This window comes from Schistocerca gregaria, chromosome 1 (genome assembly GCF_023897955.1).
Source record: "Schistocerca gregaria isolate iqSchGreg1 chromosome 1, iqSchGreg1.2, whole genome shotgun sequence".
NCBI lineage: Eukaryota > Metazoa > Arthropoda > Insecta > Orthoptera > Acrididae > Schistocerca > Schistocerca gregaria.
The window spans coordinates 245,378,082-245,401,071 of record NC_064920.1 but is presented as its reverse complement, the minus strand read 5'-3'; the positions used below and the strand labels follow the sequence as shown (position 1 = coordinate 245,401,071).

Below are 22,990 nucleotides of genomic sequence, written 5' to 3'. Positions count from 1 at the left end.
TCTGCCTTCTATGCCAGTCTCGTATTATTCGTGGAAAGAAAGATTGTCGGTACGCCTCTGTGTGGGCTCTAATCTCTCTGATTTTATCGTCATGGTCTCTTCGCGAGATATACGTAGGAAGGAGCAATATACTGCTTGACTCCTCGGTGAAGGTATGTTTTCGAAACTTCAACAAAAGCCCGTACCGAGCTACTGAGCGTCTCTCCTGCAGTCTTTCACTGGAGTTCATCTATCATCTCCGTAACGCTTTCGCGATTGCTAAATGATCCTGTAACGAAGCGCGCTGCTCTCCGTTGGATCTTCTCTATATCTTATGTCGACCCTACCTGTTACGGATCCCACAGTGGTGATCTGTATTCAAGCAGTGGGCGGACAAGTGTACTCTAACCTACTTCCTTTGTTTTTGGACTGCATTTCCTTACGATTCTTCCAATGAATCTCAGTCTGTCATCTTCTTTACCGACGATCAACTTTCTATGATCATTTCATTTTAAATCACTCCTAATGCCTAATCCCAGATAATTTATGGAATTAACTGCTTCCAGTTGCTGACCTGCTATATTGTAGCTAAATGATACAGGATCTTTCTTTCTATGTATTCGCGGCACATTACACTTGTCTACATTGAGATTCAATTGCCATTCCCTGCACCGTGTGTCAATTCGCTGCAGATACTCCTGCATTTCAGTACAATTTTCCATTGTTACACCCTCTCGATACACCACTGCATTATCCGCAAAAAGCCTCAGTGAACTTCCGATTTTATCCACAAGGTCATTTATGTACGTTATGGATAGCAACAGTCCTACGACACTTCCCTGCGGCACACCTGAACGCGCCCGGGTTACCGGATTCGATTCCCGGCGGGGTCAGGGATTTTCTCTGCCTCGTGATGGCTGGGTGTTGTGTGTTGTCCTTAGGTTAGTGAGGTTTAAGTAGTTCTAAGTTCTAGGGGACTGACGACCATAGATGTTAAGTCCCATAGTGCTCAGAGCCATTTGAACCATTGTTGAATCCAATCACACAATTGGTTTGATAGCCCATATGCTCTTACTTTATTCATTTTATACAGACTAGACGCTTAGCAGCGCTGCATTAGCTGTAGAAAAACCGCGCAAGTTTCGCAACTCATTGTCTTAGACGCCGGTTGCGCTAAGCTCTAGCTAGGGTGAAAAAAGTCATGCATCTAGTGCTGCGATCTATGGGCGAGGCCGAGAACTCTTCAGACCGCACTCGTCGTGGTATATCATCTTTATTTCCTACCTGGTGAGCATCACTACTATCTAATAGAGGGGTTGGTTGGGGTTGTTTGGGGGAAGAGACCAAACAGCGCGGTCATCGGTCTCATCGGATGACAGGAAAGGAAGTCGGCCGTGCCCTCTCAAAGGAACCATCCCAGCATTTGCTTGGAGCGATTTAGGGAAATCACGGAAAACCTAAATCAGGATGGCCAGACGCGGGAATGAACCGTCGTCCTCCAGAATGCGAGTCCAGTGTGCTAGGCACTGCGCCACCTTGCTCGGCCATCTAAGAGAGGGAGGCAGGGGGGGAAGAAGAGACAGGATAAAGGGTGTGATAATGAGGAGTGGGAGGGTTAAAATGAGAATGGGACGAAAGTAAAGTGGTGATAAGTGCGACCGGCGAGCGAGTAAAACACGGTTAGACGCCCCGTAGCTGGCGCGGCTCGCGGACCGAGGGCCGTAGCTCAGGGAGCAAACTGGGGGCGGCCTGTGTATCTGGAATAAATGCCAATTGGCGTCGCGGCCGGCGCGTCCGTCACGCCTGACGGTTATGGCCGGCGGCGTCCGCGCGGCGACTGATGGACGGTGGCGGCGTCTGGTCAGACCGACCAGCGCCGCTGGCGGCGGCAGAGGCGGCGGCGCGGCCGGCGTCGCGACCGCCCCACACCCCTCCGGCGCAATGATTTATTAATGGCAAGATTGATTGACTGCGGGAGGCGCCGTCGGTCGCGATTTTGATTGATAAGCGGCAACACGTCACTCCGGCGCAAGACGCTTCCGCCCCGCCTGTAGCGGTCCGTCATTTACGCTGTCTTTCCAGCCGCCACGCACGACACCCGGCTTTGCAAACTTCCAGGCGTCGGCTGAGATAGGCTGAAACACCGTCTTTGACCCTCCCACTTCCCACTACACCACGGCGTTTGGATTTCAGCCAACTATCTCCGACTAAAAAACTATAAAATATTTTATTTCGATTTCTTAGAGCAATATTTTGCGGGGCACAACGTGAACAAAATACAGCTGTCATGGAAAAGCTATTAATATTAAAATAAGAGTAATGAGGAAGATATGGGGACAAATTTTAGATAATGGAGAACGGAGGAGGAGGAAAAACGGGGAAATCTACCTTTTGATGCGACATCCAAGTATCCTACAGAAGGTAAAGAGCAAAAGAATACAATGGGTGGGGCATGTAGCCTGCATGCCAGATGGAAGACTGGCCTTCGCATGGCACTAGCGGAGAACACTGGACTCGCATTAGGAAGGACGACGGTTCAATCCCGCGTCCGGCCATCCTGATTTAGGTTTTCCGTGATTCCCCTAAATCTCTCCAAGCAAATGCCGTGATGGTTCCTTTGAACGCGCACGGCCGACTTCCTTCCCCGTCCTTCCCTAATCCGATGAGACCGATGACCTCGCTTTCCGGTCTCCTTCCCCAAACAACCCAACCCCAACCAGCGGAGAAACCAAACACTGCCGGCCGGAGTGGCCGTGCGGTTCTTGGCGCTGCAGTCTGGAATCTAGCGACTGCTCCGGTCGCAGGTTCGAATCCTGCCTCGGGCATGGATGTGTGTGATGTCCTTAGGTTAGTTAGGTTTAAGTAGTTCTAAGTTCTAGGTGACTGATGACCTCAGAAGTTAAGTCGCATACTGCTCAGAGCCAAACCAAACACTAAACGCCCCACTGGACGACCAAGACAGCGCTGGATGAACGACCTGGCAAAGGACCTAGCAGCCTTGGGAATCGAAGACACCTGGTGGAACTGGGCACAAAACAGGAAGGAATGGAGGCAGTTTATGGAAGCAGTGCGTTTTTTGCAGGACCTGTGATCGCTGAATATCTATCTATCTACCTATGGAAACATATTTCACGCACTTTAAGGTAGGCAACCCAACTTACATCATGCACTCCGGGTGTAGATGATGTAAGCTGTGTTGCCTACCTTAAGGGGCATGAAATATTTTTCTTAATTTTGCCCACCCTGTGTATGGTCAGTATCAGAGCTAGTGCGCATGCGGACACTTCACACTAACATGACAAATTAGTGCGTGATTGAACGATCTGTTATCCAGAATTGACGTTGTGCACAAGATGACGAGACGTGCGACGGGTAAGAGAGATATTAGTATGGTCACATAATTAGATACGTAACAGATGTAGCTAGAAGTTGTAGTCTCCGCTCTGTGAGCAACTTCACTGCACTCTTGTTGTGTTCAAAGGAGGTAAGCAGCGCGGAGTGGCCTCGCGGTTTGAGGCGCCATGACATGGACCTCCCTGGGGCATGGGTGTGTGTGTGTTTCTCTTAGCACAAGTGCGTATGTATAGGGACCGATGACGTCAGCAGTTTGGTCCCTTAGGAATCCACACATATTTGAACATTATTCACAGGAGGTAATCTTAAGTTGATGTAACGAAGATTTTATGATGTGGCGGAATAGCAAGCAGCAGAAATACAGTAGGCAGCGCCCTACACCAGTGAGTTCTCAGGCTTTCGGACTTTCCGGCTGCCACGTGTGTGCGCGGGCGGCAACTGAGTGAAGGGGTCACCGCTCCGCACCGGCCACCGGGCCTATAAAACGTGACGCGGCGCGGCGCGCTGAGCCACACCTTCCCTCCTCCTCCTCCAGCTCGCAACTCCGGGCCTGTCATCCTCCAGGCGCGAATTCTGACGTAAATTCCGACGACTTTACGCTCATTCGCAGTCATCTTAAGATGGCCGTCCACGCGCGTTAAGATGCACTTCGTTCGGAGCCGTAAACCGCGCCCCGTTCCAGCCCACCGCTGAGAAACCTCAGATGCTACGTCGTGCGGCGAGTAACTCGTTCTGCGTTTCTTTCCCACGTACAATGGCCAAGAAGAGGCAGTTTCAGGACTTCGGCACATCTGTACCGACAATGAAGCAAGCACGACGTCTTTGGCAGTTCTTCGGTTGAATCGTACGTCTTTTTGTCTAGACGGAAGAAGGAAACAAGACTGAAGATTATCGTCCGGTTGATTAATAGGTCATTGCAGACGGATCATAAGTTGAAATCCGAATTCATGGGGGAAATGCATCCTAAGACAAAAACAGGTGCACCACGAACGAATTACTCGAATGGGACGGAAATCGATAGGTATGATCTACATCTACAAACAAATGATTACAAATGGTTCAAATGGCTCTGAGCGCTATGGGACTTATCATCTGAGGTCACAATTCCCATAGAACTTAGTACTACTTAAACCTAACTAACCTAAGAACATCACACACATCCATGGCCGAGGCAGGATTCGAACCTGCGACCGTAGCAGTCGCGCGGCCCCGGACTGAAGCGCCTAGAACCTCTCGGCCATACCGGCCGGCAAATGATTACAATTTCAGAAAAATTGTATGATTTATTCAGGAGAGAGAGCTTCACAGACTGAGTAAGTCAATAACACGTTGGTGCACCCGAGGAAGATCGTGTTAAAATCTGTCTAACTGGTGCGTAGGATAGTTAAAGCGGGGTAGCCGCCGGGCGGCGCGGTCTGAGGCGTCTTATCACGGTCCACCTCCTCGCAGAGGGTTCATCGAACCAACTTTACAATAATTCTCTATTATTCCACTCTCGAATAGCGCGCGAGAAAAACGAACACCCATGTCTTTCCGTGTTAGCGCTGATTTCCCCTATTTTACTATGATGATCTTTTCTCCCTATGTAGATAGGAATCAATAAAATATTTGAATTGGTGATTGAAATTTCCTGACAAAATAAAATATTTTCGTATTCAGAGGAGAGAATTGGTCACTGAACTTTCCTGAGAAGTTTCCACCGTAATGAAAAACACCTTTGTTTTAATGGTGTCCACCCCAAATCCTGTATCATGTCCGTGACACACTCTCCCCCTTATTTTGCTATAATACAAAACGTGTTGCTCTTCTTTGAATTTTCTCGATGTGCTCCGTTAATCGTGTCTGGTAAGGATGCCAGACCAGGCAACAGTACTCCAAAAGAGGACGGACAAGCGTAGTGTAGGCAGTCTCTTTTAGGATTCACGAGTGCTGTAGAGCAATGCATCTTACTGTATGAGCGTTCAAAATCATGAAAGCCTGATTAGCTGTTACGGAGGGGCATAATTAGCTTTAACGTGTCCACTTGAACTGCAATGATACGATAGATTCGCCACTTGATTGTCAAATACCGAATACACTTCTGATTAACCTGCATGTCCAAGACAGTGTTTCCGAAATATATATATATATATATATATATATATATATATATATATATATATATATATATATATATATATATATGGTTCAAATGGCTATGAGCACTATGGGACTTAACATCTGAGGTCATCGAACCTGCCACTGTAGCGGTCGCGCGGTTCCAGACTGAAGCGCCCAGAACCGCTCGGCCACAGCGGCCGGCAAGACAGATAATAATTACAAACAGCTTCACACGAAGCTAGTGCCCCATTTTGATAAGCCTACAAAATGGTTGCGTGATATTAAGAGTCAGCGGAAAAAGGTCCCCAGCCGAAATATGTGAGTGGAATAGTAAGAAGCTCTAATAACTGGTACCCTCTGCCATGCCCTTCACAGTGGTTTGCAGGTTATGGGTGTAGCAATAAATGTAGCTGTAGATATGCAGCATTGACAAAAAATGTAGATACTGTATCTTATAACAAATTACAAACTGCGTCCACTTCGCCCGAAAATATCAGACTAACTGATCGCGTTCGTTTCGTAGAATCGCGCGTCACACGTCGTCCGGCTGCGTGTGTCTTCACAATGGACAACCGCTGGCAATTGCCTGATACTTCGGAGCGGTCGCCGCGCTGCGTTGGCAGCAGTTCCCTCACGGAGGGCGACGTCTGCTTTCACAACATTTCACACACTCGGGGCCAGCGTAATGTACGGGCACTGCAATGAAGTTGTAACGTCACTCTACTCGGCTTGTTCGCCACACTTTGCGAATGCTCGGCTCCGTGCGGTGCCATGAGAAATCAATACGTAATTGAAAACGTACCTTCGAAAGGTCTTAATTTTGTCGTGTGCTATCGAGAAGTCGCATGCGTCTGAACATGCAGCAAGAATTATTAAACTCGTTTCAGATAGTCACCCACTCTCCGCCGTAGACGGCTGGTTGCACTCCCGAGACCTGTAGTGTCACGTGCTGTGATGTAGGCTCCACGGCATGTCTTTCCCGTGGGCCTCGTCACACACATAGGACGAAACCTATGAGCGCTTGGGTTCTGGCCGGGTTGGCGACCCCACGAGAGCTCCGAGGTGTTCGGTATGTCACTAACAGTAACGCATTTTTAAGGTGCAAGAAATTCTCCAGTCGGGTCGGTAAGAACGGTCAGAATTTATATACACACACATGGGCGGCTCTGAGAACTGGACGTATTTCCGGCCAGTAGAAGGTGATTCGACACGGTGACTAGCTGCCTCTCTCGACCGCCCACCGGCTGGCTGGCACGCAACGGCCTTAGCGAAACCGCAGAGCGTGTTCCGACGCGATACACGATTTCCGGCCGACTTATTAATGGGCCATTCCGAACGTCGCGCGCGCAAAATAACTTTGGCGACGACAAACAATGCGACCGGCTTCCCCGAAACTGGAACAGCGCCATAAATCTTTATTCCGCGATCCATTTATGACGTAATTACGACGCGGCAATTAGACCATTAATTGATAAATTAGGAGCTCAGAAATATTTACACAGGATGGTGGCGCGGCGGAGGCTGTGGCGAGCCGGCCGCGAGTCCATTTGTCAGGGCTCCGGGCGAGTAATAGGTCCCTGTGTACGCTCGCCGGTATTGGATGGCCGCGCCGTGTTAATCAGATGCGCATCGCGGCCAGAGTAATTGTACGGGGCACCCTCCATTGCGACTTGCTCGCGCCCTCGAGAACGCTCAACCTGCCGGTCGTTTGATGTCTGCGCTCAGCGGCGCCGTGTTGCGGGGCAGCTTAACGCGTTATATCAGAACGGACGCGCTAAATGGACGCTGGCGGAGAGGTGGTTCGGGTTTTAGAGCATCGGCAACAGGGCCATTAGCGCCCGCTGCTGTGTAACTGCAGTCTGCACCGTCGAGAGCCCTGCGCGCAGAAGTGCTGTGTTCTCGCGGAAAAGTGTTAATAAGCGCGGGAGAGCAGAACTCGGACGATTTACAGCAGAAAGAGAAAAGTGGTAAAAAGAGAAGGAGCTACGCAAACGTAGACCCCTGCACAGATTTCTTAGGCATTGTCATTAACTTCGTGGGGATTGTAACTTACTGCAACCCTAATCCTCTCGTTTTAACGACACTGCCACTGCATTTACATGATTGCTCTGCAATATACAATTATGATTACTTGACATCCTCAGTGGAAGCAGCGTGCGATCTTCTAGTCTAGTGTCCTTTTAGAACGTTTTATTGCCTAGATCGCAAGTTTTGTTACATAGATAACCAGTCTGATCCAGTTCCATCTTGACATGCATAATGCAGAACTTGCAACATATTAGACATTATATAGCTCATTGAACGCTCTCGCATAACATAAAACGGCGCTGAGTACAATGTGTATGATGGTCTTTCTGCGATAACAACCATGAGCAATATAATTCACCATACTGTGTCACATGGGAACCAGTCGCAATTGTTCCGCTGGCGGAAACAGGCGAACTCAAAATAGCCTGCTTCTGTCAGCGTGACAACTTCGAGTGGTTCCCATTTCACACAGGATGGTGTATTACATTGCTTATGTTTATTATCGTAGAAAGTGTAAGATAATCGTACACATCGAATTTTGCGCAGTTTATAGCACTATACGAGGAGTACTCAGTACTCTATACAATGTCTAATATGTTGCAAGTCGTGCACTATGGATCTGAAGATAGCCATTTAAAATTACTGAAACGTTATCTATGTCAAAAAATTTGTGGTCTCGCGAAAAAGTGTCAATAAGTGTGGGAGAGCAGCCCTCGGACAGTTTACAGCAGAAAGAGGAAAGTGCTAAAAAGAGCAGGAGCTACGCAAACGTTGACCCGTGCACACAATTCTTAGGCACAATAAAATGTCTAATATGATGCAAGTCCTGGACTATGGATCTGAAGATGCATTTAAATTGTCTGAAACCTTATCTATGTCAACAAATTTGTGATCTACGAGATGAAGTATTCTAAAAGCACACTAGACTCTCGAAAACACTTCAGTGTTTGATAGAGGGTTCCTAAAATCGCTTTCGAACTCTTTCGCTACCGTTCCACTCTCGAATAGCGCGTGGAAAAATGACCAAATAAATCTTTCCAAATACTCTGATTGCTCTTATTTTATAGTGGTGGTCACTGTTCCTTAAGCAACTCACTTACCACACACCTACCAATTTCGCGATAGTACAAAACGAGCTTCAAAGGTCAGAACATTTTCCAAGTTCTAGGTCAATCCAATCTGGTAAGGATAGGCGCTTTTTGTATCTGGTCATTGCATCTTTCAATCTTCCTTTGGCAAAAGGGTCCAGTAATAGAAATAAACGAAACAGTATGGCTCTATTGCAGCAAACAGTGAGAATGTTATTTAAGTAAATGGGCATAAGACTATTTTGAACTCTTTATCGAGGAAAGTTAGTTCCTTTTTTCATCGAGTTTTAGCATACAGAAGTATCAATAACTAAAAGGCATAAATATAAAAGTATCTTGTATTAAACTGTAGGCTTCTACCCTTCTCCCCAAAGAAGAGCGAATATTGAAGTAGCTTCTCAATTGCGCTCATAATGTTGAATGGACTACTTTGCAAAGGAACCGGTGGAAGAGAGTTAAAAAGTGTGGAAAGTCAATCCCAGATAAATATTTTAGCGTCCATAGAAACAATATCGTCTATTTACATTTTAAAAAATCTCGCCAATTCCGTGTTTTCGTCAGCATCTCCTCCAGATATCAGGTCTCTGATCGTAGAATAATAACATCAGCCTAGGTCAAAACATGACAAACTCGTCTTTGACGGTGACAAGTGCCTATATGCTAGTATTAGATAGAAATATGCGAGTTTTTCCACATGATAAAGTTAGCCATAATCAAGTACTGTCCGAAAAAGCTGCAGAATACTCAACTTGCTTTAAATGTCTAGAAATGTAAAATTGTGCTCTTTACAAGGCGAGAAGGTTTCATTAACAACGAGTCACAACAGGAATCAGTGAATTCGTACAAAGACCTTGTTGTAACAAATTGCAGGGAACCGAAATGGAGTAGTCCGGTAGATTCAGTCGTAGGGGTTAATCAGGTGGCAGACTTAAATTCGCTGGAAGGAAATTGAGAACATCCAATCTCTCTACAAAAGAAAATACTTACCAAACTGTAGTACGGCCCACCCTAAAATATTTTTCAAGAGTATGGGTCATTTAGCAAGCAGAATTTCTTCTTCTACTTCTTCTTCTTCTTCTTCTTCTTGTGCTTTTGTCCCACATCGGCGGAGGGTCAGCATGGTTATTAACTGACCTGTCATGGTTGATTTAAGGCAATGTTGCCACCCTCTTACAACCCTAATTGTCTGCGTGCATTGGTATGGATGTAAAAGTGAGGGAAAGTCTTCTACATGTTTGCACCTGGTGAACGACTTGGGTACCAGCCCGGTATTCGCCTAGTGGGATGTGGGAAACCGCCTAAAACCCCTTTCAAGGCTGGACGGCATACCACCTTTCGTTTTTAATCTGCCGGGTCGATTCAACCAGGGGCTGGCGATTTAACATGCACGGCAATCCAGGGGGAGAGGGAGGGAAGGTAGGTGCTTAGCAAGCAGGACTAACAGGGAAAATTCAAAAAAGAAGGGCAGCACGAATGGTCACACGTTTATTTGTTTTACAGTAGAACATCACAGAAATGAAAATTGTGAATTGGCTGACAGCTGAATGTAAACGCCTACTCTGCAGCAAGAGCCTACTTACAGAGTTTCAATAGTCTGTATTAAGAGGCACTTCAGTCATCTATTTACCGCTCCAGTAGAGAGTGCAAGGACACGATTAATGCCGGCCGGGGTGGTCGAGCGGCTCTAGGCGCTACAGTCTGGAACCGCGCGACCGCTACGGTCGCAGGTTCGAATCCTGCTTCGGGCATGGATGTGTGTGATGTCCTTAGTTTAGTTAGGTTTAAGTAGTACTAAGTTCTAGGGGACTGATGACCACAGCAGTCAAGTCCCATAGTGCTCAGAGGCATTTGAACCATTTTTGACACGATTAATGAAATTACAACGCGCGCAGAAGCGAAGTCATTCTTCTGTGTGCCACATACGATTGGAATGGGAAGCCCAGACATGTGATGCAATGTTAAGTACAGTCTGCCACGGTCGATATAAGCTGCCCGTCACAAATTCCTGGATACTGGAAGCTCAGACAGTATAGACGCATCTCCTTCAAACAGCAGTATTCGCGAGTTTGAGGAGACCACTACGGAGCCAGCACCCGGCGAGCGACAAGGGCTCCCGTGTGGCACTGCGGGAGACGTCAGGAGCTGTGTGGTAAAAGGGCCGCCAGGTGGACCGCGGCGCGAGAGGAGCCCGGCGCTAAGCTCAGAGGCGAACAGTCGTCCCCAGCGCGCGCGCCGGCAAAACAAGTGCTATGTATGCCGGCGGCCGGCGGGCCCTTCCTTAAACTCGCGCCCCCCACCTCCCCCGCCCCCGCCGCCATTTCCCCTCGCCCCCACATTTTAAATACGCCCCGGCCCCCGTTATTCGCTCCGGTCCCGCGAGCGCGGAATTTTAAAAGAGCCCCAGCGTTCCGGCATTACCACATACATTTCGCCACGGCGCCGTTTCGGATGCGGGGGTCTGGATCCGCCTTCACGACTGCCAGTTCCCATCCTGGCGTACTCGCCTCCTTTTTTCCCTCCGACTGCTGCGTGTCCTGAGCATGCGCGGCGTGCGTGTGTGTGTGTGCGTGTGTGTGTGTGTGTGTGTGTCTGTGTGTGTGTGTGTGCATACGCCCTAAATCGGCGCCGTTGTGCGTGTGCCCTTTCTTATGCTACCTAAATCTTCTCGGCAGTCGCCTTCGCCCTTGCTCGGAATATCTTCTGCGGTCGTCTCATCAAATATTATACGAATATACTTCTGAGAGAACTGAATACTTCACGTGTAACATCAAGTGGATGTGGTCCTCGCGTCTGCGGGTAAAGCGCAACTCTCGAAACGCTCTCAGCTTTTCACGCTATGGCGCTGTCTTCGGCACGTCTTGATAACAAGAACACAACGCCCTCACTCCGGCATAACAGAAGTGCCACCGTGAAGTATAAACGCCGACTTGGTTCTTTATATTCAATTGCAAGGTTATGAAGTTCCACGAACGGAAGCCTTAAAGAGGAATATACACAGACAGCACACGTCACGGAATAATCAACAAGTCGCACCACGGAATGTATACAACATTGAGCAGCTTGCGAATGCACAAACGTAACTTGCTCATCTGCACCCGGTGAATACTAACTAGGCTACTTACGGCACGACAAATGAGCTTACGGAATCTGAACAGGGAATTGCGATAGTTCCCAGTCAGGTCGAACGTTCAACATCCGACATCGTGAATGCATTCAACATGCGCCACCTTGGTTTCATGAATACGATACTGAAGGCATTTGTCACTGTTAACTACTCCTAATTCTTAATCTTGGCCCCTAAAAAACAGAAAAAAATGAAGTGCCGGACGGAATCGATACGTACAGTGGCTAAAGCGACAACAGAATCACTGTAGGGACATCTCCATAGGCGTATGTCGTTCGCGAAATAGTGAAGCACTCATTTTCTGTCTCACGAAATAGTAAAACGGAAGCCCCACAGTATTGCTTGCTTCGTTCAGAAGACAGACAGATATAAAAAAAAAACTTATACCTTGGTGAAATAAGTTGTGCTACACTTGTTAGATACAGGGTAATGGTCGGAGTATGATTTGATGGAGATCTATAATAACACGTATTCTGGTTACCAGCAAAGTACAATTAAGGGAAAATTAGGTTTATAACGTCATACTTTTTACTGCTAATCTTATACCCAATCAAGTGGCTTATCAGGTAACACATAAAGCCAAAGTGGGCCACAGTTGGAGAGAATCTTTTAACGGCATTGTCTAAAGGCCTGGCCGTGACTAATACTCTAAATAGCTTACGTCCGCCATTCTAAAAAGTTCAGTTGACATATTATGAAGACCTACAATGCTGCGTCGATTTCGACTCACCGAACAAAATGGGTACCTCATAACTAATAATATCGAATTCATAAATCTGTATGTGGGATTAAGAGGGGAGGAAAAGTTGTTGAAAGATACTGTGTAAAATCTTTCTATTATCATTACTATTATTGTTATTATTATTTAATAACATCCCTTAATATGTTCGAAAGACGCTTGTTAGAAGTCCACCGTTTGAAGGCAACCCTTAAAAATGCAGTTTACCTACTGCGATACAATCTCTCCAACGGCGCTGTATTGGTTCTCGTACCGTCTATCCTTCCACACATGTAACCCGGTCTGGCACATCATCATATTTTCTCGTTTGTCTAACCATGCCCGTGGAAGGTTAGTACACGAATGCTTCTTATCAAGTTAGGGGTATAAGACCGTTATATTAACTGTAAAACTACAAGTTGGTTTCAGAAGGAAGAGAGAGGAGGTCAGTGTTTAACGTCCCGTCGACAAGCACAAGCTCGGATGGATGGAAAAGGAAATCACCCGTGCCCTTTCAAGGGAACCATCTCGGCATTTGTCTTGAGCAATTTAGGGAAATCACGGAAAACCTAAATCTGGATGACCGGACGCGGGTTTCAACCGTCGTCCTCCCGAACGCGAATTCAGTGTATTAAGCAAACTTGGTTTCACAATGTCATACATTTATTAGATAATATGAGTGCGTATAGTATTTCGAGGCGTTAGAACCTTTTTAAACTCTCATATTCTTATATTTCCTTCTTATATCAATTCGTCTGTTTATTCTTATACTTTATTCTTATATTTATTCTTCAGGAAGATTTGGTACATTCATTTAAGTTCTACACATTCTTCTAGTAGCCTTCTACGGACATCGGAAGGTAATCGAAAAACATAAAAAAATAACTATCGGATTTCGCACACAGGCCTCGAAAGAATGAAACCGCGACGCTACCCGCTGAGTCATTACTTCGCATCTTTTCCGATGCTCTAAAAGACACATACACTATCTCGAAACCTTTGATTATTATTTTCTCATAAAAGGTTAAGTATTTATGGATAATCCGAGACACGTGTTCACTTACTTTGACCACTCTTCCACTGAGCAAAGTTTCTGAGATATCGCATTATGGCACTTGCCGTGTTCTCCTTCTCAGTTACAAATAAACTTCTTAAGATAATACATTTATACACTCTTTATGGCAATATTTTTGTCACAGGTGTCAACGCTGTGTAGCACTGAACTTCAAATGTCCATTCTCTCGAATGGGTTGACTTAGACTTGCAATCCTATAGTGGTCCCAGTATCACACCACAGAAGTATCTGACGCGCCATATAATGGTTAGTCGAGTGTGAGTCTCCCCCCCCCCCCCCCCCGCCCCCCCCCCCCTCGCCCACTGGTAAACCTTCACGTTCACGTGTCACGATTACTAGCTAGATCCGCGACGAACTTGTCTTTCAAGACAGACGTGAGAGCAGTGACAATAGTAAAAAGTACTCTGATGTGACAAGAGCCGGACTTAGCATAGACTCAGCAAATCTTTGAAGTCCCCTGCGGAAATATTGGATCATGCTGCCTTAATAGCCGTCTATAGTTGCGAAAATGTTGCCGACGAAGGATTTTGTGCACGAATTTACCTCTCGATTAAATGTTCGATGGGATTAATGTCGGGCGGTCTATGTGGTTTAATCATTCGCTCGAATTATCTAAATTGTTCTTCAAAGAAATCGCGAAGAGTTGTGGTCTGGTGACATGGTACAATGTCATCCATAAAATTACCATCGTCTTCTGGGAACATGAAGTCCATGAATGATTGCAACTGCTCTCCAAGCGACCGAACATAGTCAATTACAGTCAATGATCGGTTCAGTTGGACCAGAGGACCCAGTCCATTCCATGGAGCCGGCACCAACTTGCACAGTGCAATGTTGACAACCTGGGTCCATGGCTTCGTGAGGTTTGCGCTACACTCGAACTCTACCATCAGCTCTTACCAACTGAAATCGGGGCTCATCTGACCAGGCCACGGTTTGCCAGTCATCAGTGGTCCAACTGTTATGGCGACGAGCCCGGGAGAGGCGTCGCAGGCGGCGCTGTACTCTTAGCAAAGGCTCCTGCGTCGGTCTTCGTACGTCTCAGATTGATTTCTGTGGTTATTTCACGCAGTGAGTTACCTGTTAGCACAACGAAGACTCCACTGCACTTGGTCGTTAAAATGAACACCGTCAGTCACTGTGTTGTCATTTGTGAGAGGTTATGCATGAAATTTGTTATTCTGCGCACACCGCTGTTGACACTGTGGAGCTCGGAATGCTTAATTCCCTAACCATTTTCGAAATGGAACGTCCCATGCGTCTAGCTCCAACTACTATTCCGCGTTCAGACTACGTTAATTACCGCCATAATCACGTAGAAAACCTTTTCACATGATTTGCGAAATGGAATGTTCAAAAATGTTCAAATGTGTGTGAAATCTTGTGGGACTTTAACTGCTAAGGGCATCAGTCCCTAAGCTTATAAACTACTTAACCTAAACTATCCTAAGGACAAACACACACACACACACACCCATGCCCGATGGAGGTCTCGAACCTCCGCCGGGACTAGCCGCACAGTCTATGACTGCAGCGCCTTGGACCGCTCGGCTAATCCCGCGCGGCCGCAATGGAATGTCCCATGTGTCTAGCTCCCAATCAGACTTAAGTCTGTCGCGAGGCCATAATCACCTCGGAAACCTTTTCAAATGGATCACCCGAGTACAAATGGCAGCTCCGTCAACGCACAGTCCTATGCGTTGTGTACGCGATATTGCCGCCATCTGTATACGTGCATGCCACTATCCCATGACTTTTGTCACCGCAGTGTGTGCTGAGTCAGAATTACACCTCTTGCAGCCTTCAACCACTGAAGAACGAGCACACCTCTTCATTTTGTCACGTCAGTCGCTAACACCTAACACGATACAAGGCATAAAACACTGCAGCTGGGAATAAAAACTTCGTCACAAAGGGCAATCACGGATCACTTAAAATGTGCCGACGCGACCGGAGAAGTCACGCAGCGCCTGACTCATCGGGGAAAGATCTAACAAACAGCGGGGCGGCAAAGAGATAACCGCGCAAAGACAAAATACGAGTGGCCTTAACGAGCTTCCTCGCCGGTTGACATTACGAGCACGGCCGGACGATTCTTTCAAGGAAGTCATATTTATGCCGCGCGCACGCGGGCCGTAATTCGTGGTCGTGGCAGGAAGTATAATGACGCTCTGATGCGCCGGCTGCCGGCCGACCGGCCGGCCGGCCAGACCCTAAGAGTGAGATATTCGTATGCGACGAATAAATAAGGAAAGCCGGGGAGAAAGGTATACGCGAGCCGGACGCCGGCGGCAGAATGGGAGCGCGGCGGCGGAGAGAAAGGTCAGCCGTCGTCATATGTGGGGCGTCACCGGCTTTATGTGAGGAGGCGGCAGACGCACGGAAGTCTCCGACAGCCGGGTCGGCGGCGGCCGGCGCGCCAGCTGCGCCCGGGGAGCGTCGCGTCGGAAGCGGCTGAGTGATTTGTGAAGGGCCGCACGTGGACGGCGAGTCGCTCGCTGCGCGCCGAGTCGCAGTCACTTCCCGCGCCTCCTCACATCACGACGGCTACCCGGCCCAACACGGACGGCACTAACAGACAAAATTTCTGATGAACGCCATAAAGAGTACAGGAGCGAAAGGCCACACAGACGACAAACCCGTATGCAGCACCCAGACAAGCACCACAGTGTGGAAGATGTAAAGTAGGACTCAATGTAAAATAACTGACATGCATTAGACTCACATAAGTAGTTCTGCAATGGACAATACTGGTATAAACAGTGTCGGCGCACCGTCGCAATTGCCATCAGCTACCACGGCACTTTACACCTGTATATAACATAACCTCCTAGAAATAAATAGAGGTATTAATTGTTACAAACAGAATAGAATAGTACTTCCTAGGCTAAGGTCAGGAGACTGAGGATCAGAGGCTTGAAGACAAATCCTAAGGCGCCCATCCTCAGTACCCTAAGGCGGTGGGACTATCATCTCTTCCTTTCCTATCGTCTTTTCTCCTCTTCACTGTAAACTATTCCTTGTATTTTCTTTTTCCAATCCAAATTTTAATTTTGTAAAATTTTGTTAAAACGGTTTTGGGAAAGTTGCCAAAGAAAAGAAAGAAGTGAGCAAAAAAGAAAGAAAGAAAGACCCGCTCCCACGTGGCGGGACACGGGCAACGGTGCGACCGGATGCGAGAACTGGTGGCAGTTTCAACTACATCAGCACCCGTACACCGGTCGTGGCGGCCAAGTGGTCAAAAAAGACCCACCTTTAGCAGTCAGGTGGTGGGTCGTAAAATCAGGGCGGCAAGTGGGAAAAAAAAGGACAGACGGCTGCTGGCACAAGTTTCCTATAGACACATTGGAAAACTAAGTAATTTTTAAAATTGTTATGAAGTACTTTTTGATGAGCCTTAATTTTAAACCTCACTTTTTGACAGAGTAAAGAGAGTTCCTAAGTGATCACTAGGATCAGCAGTCTCTCGATATCGAATATCAGACAGATAGTCATCACTGTTTATTAAACAGTGTTTCAGTTAAATATTAATGAGCGAGTATTCTAATCAGTATGGCTGTCGACAGCTGTTCCATTCAAATCACCATTGTCTGTTCGCCGTCGACGAGCACAGTACTCAGAGACGTTCTGATGCATAGAGCACTGCAGAACAGGGTAACGTAAAAAAACTTTCACTGACTTCCCTTCGGAGAATTTCTAGTCGTATACTCTGAGCATACGCGCACCTGCGACCGTGCGTGTATACAGAATGTTTCCTACCTACCTATGGGTTTTATGAAGCCCGCAACGCCTTCAAATACCACGCGCAAGATTTTCTTAATCTCTTGAAAGCTACACGTGAAATATTAGCTATACCAAAAATGGACAGGCCCTTTCTGTAATGTTGTTAAATTTTGTGCTGAGATAACGTTTTCGCAAGGGGCTGTCGCTTCCTAATTATTCGAGGAAAATGTACTTGAGTGACCTTCAAAGGCGTTTTCCTTGAATAAGTGGGAAAAAATTGCCTTAAGAGAAAACGTATTCTGGTACAAAATTTCCTACAAAAATCTCCTGTACATTTTCATGAATGACTAATAGTTTTTACGTAGTGAGAGAGAGAATATGAAAATTAAGCGTGGGTTTTTTGGTTTTGAAGGCGTTGAATAAAACGTATCAGTAGTGGCAGCTGAATCACCATATATATATATATATATATATATATATATATATATATATATATATATATATATATATATATATATGGTGATTCAGCTGCGGTCTCAGAGTTAAATTATGAAACTGGGATAATAATCACATCTGCCAATTCTGACAGAGTGTTTAAGGAGATCAGACAGCCAAGGTCATCAATCTCCTATTCATACCACAGGACAGAAGCAGGGTACTCAGTCCGTCTGCGTATAGAGTATAATCTACGTGCAACTGTTTAACGTGTATTCCAGGCGGAACATGAGAAACAGCCCAGTATACACCTATTGCAGGAAGATCTGCAGCGGATAGGAACTTGGTGCAGGGAGTGGCAACTGACCCTTAACATTAACATAGACAAATGTAAAGTATTGCGAATACATAGAAAGAAGTAGCCTTTATGGTATGATTATATGATTCCGGAGAACACCGGTAGCAGTTAGTTCTGTAAAATATCTGGGAGTACGGAACGATTTAAAGTGGAATGATCATATAAAATTAATTGTTGGTAAGGCGGGTGCCAGGTTGAGATTCATTCGGAGAGTCCTTAGAAAATGTAGTCCATCAACAAAGGAGGTGGCTTACAAAACACTCGTTCGACCTATACTTGAGTATTGCTCATCAGTGTGGGATCCGTACCAGGTCGGGTTGACAGAGGAGATAGAGAAGACCCAAAGAAGAGCGGCACTATTCGTCACATGCATATTTGGTAAGCGAGATAGCGTTACGGAGATGTTTAGCAAACTCAAGTGGCAGGCTCTGCAATAGAGGCGCTCTGCATCGCGGTGTAGCTTGCTGTCTAGGTTTCGAGAGGGTGCGTTTCTGGATGAGGTACCGAATATATTGCTTCCCTCTACTTATACCTCCCGAGGAGATCACGAATGTAAAATTAAAGAGAGTCGAGCGCACAAGGAGGCTTTCCGGCAGTCTTCCTTCCCGCGAACCATACACGACTGGAACAGGAAAGGGAGGTAATGACAGTGGCACGTAAAGTGCCCTCTGCCACACACCGTTGGGTGGCTTGTGGAGCATAAATGTAGATGTAGTGGGATGTGGGAAAACACCTACAAACTACGTCCATTCTGGCCGGCACTCCGACCTTGTTAAGACGCCAGGCGAATTCCATTCAGAGCCGGCGAACCTTCCCTTATCTGGAAACGGTCGCGTTAACACTCGTGGCTACCCGGGCCAGTACATCTGACAGCAGCAGTTGTTTTATAATCTCTGATGTAAACAAGACAATCGGGCTTCAAATATAAGAAAGCTCTCATACACAAATATAAGCACCATGTCAATACTGTCAATCACGCACCAAACGTGATGCCAGAGAAACATGCCCATTGAGTCAGATATCGTACAGAATGAAGCAAAAACAATATCATGAGATCATTCATGCCCTCTCGACTTAATTACGCACTTGATACTACCAACAATTCCACCGTTGCTATATGATACCACATCTCCCATTCAGCTAGCTAATTACTAATGATAAGATGTCTGCCATGCCTTCAGATTCACAACGATTAAGCAACGGTCCAGGAAGATCCACTGCGCCCCTATAGATACGGTTTCTGAGCGAAAATAGTTGTAACTGGCAATTGAGCAGCAGTTTCTAATGTGCTGACCACGAGTAATCTCATGAATACGAAGTTTCCAAGCAGTAAAGAATCCGCGCAGGCTACTACATCTTCTGCGTGTTGAGTTCCTAATTCATTTTTAAAGAACATTCCTAAACTGTATTACTTGTTTGGTGGGTGGCGAGGGAAAGAAACAGTGGGAGAAAGATGGGGGGGGGGGGGGGGGAGCAGGAGGAGGGAGGACTTGATGGTGGGGAGGCTCAAAACGTGTGGATCAACTACGACACTTTTAGTAACATATACCTATAGTGCGCAGTTTCTCGCTGGCATAGAGATCTGTTTCACTGGTATACAGCTCCAACAACAGCTGATGGACCTTAAAAGAAGGAATTTACGACCTGCAGGGAGAGAAGAATGGGCTGCGCCTTACATACTTTCTCATTTCCGGCAACAGTAAAACTGTTCATCGAAGAAGCGCTTCTCCCCTTTCCAGGGGGCAGTAAACGGCCGACACTTGTGGTTATCGGACGAGTTGCCGGCAAGTGCAGAAAGGAGAGAGAACAGGTGGTGAGCGGACAGGCTCCACGGAAGGGAGCAGCTAATGGACTCGGGCTGTTCCCGCGGTCGACAAGTTCACGGCAAATCAAGGACCAGCTCTCATAGGTTGCAGCTTTCTGCGAAACTTTTGCTCCAGACTGATGGAGCTTAGCGCCGAAGTAAAGGCAAAAAGTTGAGGAAGAAGTGTGGTCGTTGTGCAAGTAGACAGGAGTTAATCTCAGGCAGGCTCTAAGAGTGTCACAATGGTGTACGAGGTGGTCTAGAGTAACTGAGACTCTGTTACAACTGTTGCAGAAACTGGCAATTGAAGGTGTACTACTTTGCCTCTTCTATCATCAAAACTCAGATATTACGTATGAGACCTATAATGTGTTCTAGGTGCAAAACGAGCAACCTGTTTCTATTCATGGATAAACCATTTTCATATATGCCCTGCAGCCGAAGTCTCCAGCTTGTCTTAATTGTTTTAGCTCACCTGTTGACTAGCAGGTGACACATCGGACGAAGGGCAGCGAACATTTTTGCACTGTATTTCTCCGTTGGGAATGTCCACGTAAATGTCAGCATCATTATCGTAAATTACAGCAATTATGTATTTCGCTATTGCAATTTACTTTCTTTTTTTCCTTGTGTGTGTGTGTGTGTGTGTGTGTGTGTGTGTGTGTGTGTGTGTGTACGTGTTTTCAAGACTGTGGACACTTACAAGGAGATGGCAGGTCTGAGATACTAATGGTACGAAAGTTAGTAAAGGATCGTCTTCAACGAAATTCAGCCATAAAACATTAAAACAAGTACTTGCATCTACTTAAATGTTTTCTCTTTATTTGGAGCGATAAGCCGGTGTTTCAGGTTGAGGAATGCCATTATTGGGCAGAAACAAATCTAGGAATGACAATTCAAAAATTACATAGCCGACCAAAACTGACAGTATGGTGCGGTATTACTGAGGGTCATCTCGCTGGTCCTTTCACATTGCGAGATACCACGAAGAGACACGGGTATTGCCGGATGCTGAAGAATATGTGTGGCCACTGATATCACAATGGGACTATGTTGCCGAAATCTCTTTTCAGCGAGACAAAGCACCACCTCATTTTGCCGGCATCGTTCGTAACTGGCTGGACGAAAACTTTCCAGGACGTTGGCTGGGAATGCGATGACCTCATGAATGGTCTCCGAGAATTACCAGTCTCACTCCTTGTGTCTTCTTCTTCTGGGGTTGGGCTAGAAATGAAGTAGATGATGATGATGATTGGTTTGTGGGGCGCTCAACTGCGCGGTTATCAGCGCCCGTACAAATTCCCAACTTGTGCTCAGTCCAATGTCCCCACTTTCAGGAATTATGATGAAATGATAAGGACAACACAAATACCCCAGTCATCTCGAGGCAGGTGAAAATCCCTGACCCCGGCGGAGACAAAGTATACTGAATAACCTACGCACAGCTGGCCCCAGAAATTTACCTGTCACTTTCCTGCAGAAATCAGTTGATTACAGTCCTATACGTTTTCGTCGTTAGGTCGACAAAGCAGGAGTATTTGAGAAACTCTTGTATAGTACACATATTCTCATGGCTCTGAGAACCGACTGCAACTTGTTCCGTGTGCAAATATTCATTAATAAAAAAATTGTGGACACTTTAAAACGAGGTAGTGACTTCTCACCCACCTTGCATATGTACATAAAATCCGCAAGCATTACGAGTTGGTGTTTTCCATCAGCGTTCGTCCTCCAAATGGCAAAGAGCTTTTTTCCGCCGTTTCCAAGTAAGAGTTGTAATCGCTCTCGCCAGAGTGCTCTGCGAGTGACAAGCCGGCGACGAGATCATTCCGGCCGTCCTTGAGTGCACGTGACAAGCCAGGCAGGCAGGCGGGCTTCTCCCCTGATGGATACAACGCTGCCTCCGCCGACAGGCTGGCGTTCAGACGGATTCCGCCTGCGGTCACGTCCCCCGCCCCCCAACTCACCCCCTTTTTGTCTGGCCGCCACATCCTCTCCACTCCTTTTTTCCCCCTTTTTTGTGCTGTTTGTCCAGGTAGACGAAAAAGGGAAGCCGATCGGCTAACGGAAACAATTTCTCGCCCTCGTCGACAGTAAACACTGGGTCCGCCGTGATGAGATGCGTGCTTTAAGGCCCAAAATGAGACAGCTGAGTGACTGTAATTCGCGGGTTTCCTTTTAAACTAATTCACTGCAACGACGAAAATCTGGCGCGCACAAAAAAAAAGGAAAAAGGCAGGCGGGCGTCCGGTAACCGTCAAAAAGCTTTCAATATTCTCCCTTTCATCAGGCGCCTCAGGCACCGCAGTTCGATACTAACAGAAATAAAAAATGAAACACGAAACTTTTTATAAACCGTTTTTTAGGGGCATTCGCGGTGAATCGCACACAGGCCCGAGTAAATGAAATGCCCCTCAGATTTTTACAAAGAATCCTTAATTAAATCTAGCATACGGCCTTTTCGAATGCCTAATATAACTAGTGTCATAAACTTCTTTTGCTTTTAGAACGTAGGACGTAACTATTTCTGGCTCACGAGTCTTCGGTACTTTGCGAGAATAAATGTCAATAATAACGGCCAGCAAGGTGGAATTCTGTAAATGAACAGTACGTGAGTCACAAAAACGTTCAAGACAGAACTGCACTAACGAAGCCAATGAAGCGAGACAGCGCAGGAGTAAGATGTTGTACTTGTGTTCTGGACGACGGCGGTTCAAACCCCACTGCGGTCATCCAGATTTCGTCTTTTAGTGATGTCCTCTAATCTCTTAACGCAAATGTCGGGATGCTCATATTGTAAGTATAATTGTCTTAGATCAGTCTGTTACTATACAAAAGGCTTTAGCGTGCAATGAATGCACGGGTTTTTTAGAAGACCTCATAGTCGCCACTGACCGTATAAATTATTTATTTTCGATAGTGTGATTTCAGCCTTAAGGTGATTACCAAGTAGCATACTGCAAAAGACTGTGCTTTAATATTTCTCGAACATTAAAAATCTTATGTAAGTCTGCAGGCTTTCGTGGCCATTGTCACTGAAGTTAAAATCTTCTGGGTTATTGGGCAGCGTCATGTTTCTTCTAAAATGATCGACGTTTCGACCTCTCTGCTGGGATCTTCCTCAGGATCTTCTGGTGCACACTACTGCTAGAGTGTTCTATAGGATATTGACGGAAACATTGTTAAGAGGCTTGGATACGACGA

The 22,990-nt window shown here is 46.5% G+C and overlaps 1 protein-coding gene across 1 annotated transcript in view; it reads right to left on the bottom strand.

The window, feature by feature from the left end:
* The window catches only part of LOC126339150 (protein tiptop), a 1,078,908-nt gene that overhangs the window by 286,688 nt on the left and 769,230 nt on the right, over positions 1–22,990 (bottom strand). The window lies entirely within an intron of this gene.